Genomic DNA, 2,753 nt, shown 5'->3' with positions numbered 1-2,753 from the left:
CAGCCAGTGGCAGAATTAGGACGCAAAAACACTTACCACATTTCGAAGAAATTTCGCAGTCTCATCAAAAACAATATTGGATAACTAAAAATATTGCAGAGAAGTGTACCGTGACGAGTTTTGATGTTGAATATTATTATAGCAATTTCTAACAAAAGTATGATACTAATATTTTATTACTACAAGTTTTAGAAGTTTTAAATATATGAAGCGTTTTCTGCGAGGGTCAATAATTCTTTACCTTTTTTATATTATTATTAGAATTGACCCATTATCGATTTTTAGAAAAGAAACATTCACGTGGTCTTTTCCGGCTTACTGTCTCACAGGAGCCTTCCAATTGAGAGCTCAGTAGAGAAGATGGAGAGGTTGTTGAGAATGATGAATATGGCTCTGGCATTCTCAGCTATGATTTGTACAGCTGAGGCAGGAAGTGGAAGCAGCCTCAATTTTAGTCTTCCATCCGACGACGACTCTGGGAATAGCGGTTTCACGCTCTTCTACGACGCCTATTTTGTGCCCTTTGTGGGAGGTATCAAACTCACCTCATCTCGAAACCATAGAACTTACAGCGCAGGTTGGGCGGTCTACAACAGGTCTATTCCAGTCTGGAACAGATCTTCGGGGCCCCTTGTAAGTTTTAGTACCCATTTTCAATTCACCATAAAACCAGATGACAACAGTCTTGGCTCGGGAGGAGGCATGGCTTTCTTTATGGCACCGGTGGGATTCAAGGCGCCGGAGCTCTCCGCCGGGAAGTGTCTCGGTCTCTTTAGCAACAGCACCATGGGTGACCCAGCAAATCAGCTTATTGCCGTGGAGTTCGATACGGATGAGAATTCCTTCGATCCCAACAACAATCACGTGGGAATTGATGTAAACACCGTGGTTTCTCAGACAAATGCAACAGTAACGGATGGAAGTCTTAGAGACGGCAAAATATGGGACGCATGGGTGGATTACGACGGGAAGTTGAAGAAGCTTCAGCTATTTCTGTCACATAACAGCACGAAACTGATCGATCCAATTCTGCTTTATCATATAGATCTGGCGGAGTTTCTCCCTGAGAATGCCATGGTTGGATTCTCGGCTTCTACTTCGTTGGGAACAAACCGTCATACGTTGCTCTCATGGAGTTTCAATTGTACGGCCTCCTGGAATGCTCCGTCCTTGGATATCCAAGGTCCCGGAAATGAACACCACCGAATTTACATTAAGGGTCCGGAAAATGGAGCGCCGGATATTTACTTGAAAGGAAAAGCATCTGACATTAATCTGAATGCAGTCATCTTTCCATGCTTGGCCGTTGTGTGCAGCTTAGGCTTGCTTGGCGTCTGGCGGTGGCGGCGGCTTATTGGAGGAAGGGGAGAATCGACAATTGAAAACGAAAGCGAGATGGCACTGGATGAGCAGATATGTCAAGGACCGCGGAAGTTCACATTCTCGGAGCTGAGCACCGCCACAAATGGCTTCAGCGAAGAAGAAAAGCTTGGGCAAGGTGGCTTCGGCTGTGTGTACAGAGGGGTTTTGCAGGAGTCGAGGGAGATCGTGGCCGTGAAGCATATATCTGAAGCATCGGCACAGGGAAAGAAGGAATATGTTGCAGAGGTGAGCATAATCAGCCGACTCGGGCACCGAAATCTCGTTCAGCTCTTGGGATGGTGTCATGAAAAGGGCAAATTCGTTCTAGTTTATGAGTTCATGCCAAACGGAAGTCTGGACAAGCAAATATTTGGGGATTCCCCTGTTCTTGACTGGAAGCTCAGATACAACATTGCATCCGACATAGCGTCGGCCATTGTTTATCTTCACGAGGAATGGGAACAGTGTATTCTGCACAGAGACGTGAAGTCCAGTAATGTGATGTTAGATTCCGAATTCAACGCAAAGCTGGGGGATTTTGGGCTGGCGCGGCTTGTGAAGCGGGATATTGAGGCTGCTTCCCACGCAACGGTGCTGGCAGGGACATTGGGATACTTGGCACCTGAATGTTTTGTGACAGGAAAGTCAAGCCGTGAGTCCGATGTGTTCAGCTTCGGGGTTGTTGCTCTTGAAATAGCATGTGGAAGGAGGGCTTTGGATAAGAGGCTGGTAGAGAATCAAAACATGAGGCTCATCGATTGGGTGTGGCATTGCCACGCTGAGGGTAGGACTTTGGAAGCGGCCGCGGGTAGCCTCGGTGGCTTATCCGACGCTGAAGAAGTGGAGAGATTGATGGTTGTGGGTCTGTGATGTTGTAACCCAGACTCCAACGCCAGGCCTATTATGATGAGGGACGTGATCAAGGTTTTGAGATTCGAAGTCCCGTTGCCTTGTGTTCCTCGTAACATGGCAGTACCTTTGTATGTGCCCGTCGATACCTTGCAACGCAGTCATGATCAGATAAGTTCCACCACTTTGTATACAAGCTCTTTGGCGTCCAGCTCAGGTGCACCCACGCTGCCATGAGAATAGTATTCCGGAGTCACAGTTTATTTAAGGTAAGTAGACTTATTGTTTAAGCCACCTCATATTGTACCCCAGTGACGTTACCTTCAATAAAATGTTCCCCATTCGCCATTGTTTCATCGTCCTTCTACAATTCAAATCTTTGAGCTCAAGGATGCACTGGCCTTGTTATTATTGTTTTTAATTATAAGCTGGATTGGCATGGTTTTAGTTTGTGTAATGTAATTCTTGATTCGATCAACAAGTGCTTTAATGTATTTTCAGTTTTAACAAGTACAAAGATTTCTGTATGTTATTATTCTCAT

The 2,753-nt window shown here is 45.6% G+C and overlaps 1 pseudogene; it reads left to right on the top strand.

Moving 5' to 3' along the window:
• Positions 1–387: 387 nt before the first annotated feature.
• On the top strand, positions 388–2,546 carry LOC149554989 (L-type lectin-domain containing receptor kinase IX.1 pseudogene; annotated as a pseudogene).
• The last annotated feature ends 207 nt before the right edge of the window (positions 2,547–2,753 follow it).

The sequence above is a fragment of the Cupressus sempervirens genome, chromosome 5 (assembly GCF_028749045.1).
Source record: "Cupressus sempervirens isolate cs-2001-9-10 chromosome 5, ASM2874904v1, whole genome shotgun sequence".
In the NCBI taxonomy this organism is placed as follows: Eukaryota; Viridiplantae; Streptophyta; class Pinopsida; order Cupressales; family Cupressaceae; genus Cupressus; species Cupressus sempervirens.
The sequence above is the reverse complement of the archived record's forward strand: the minus strand, read 5'-3'. Positions and strand labels throughout refer to the sequence as shown.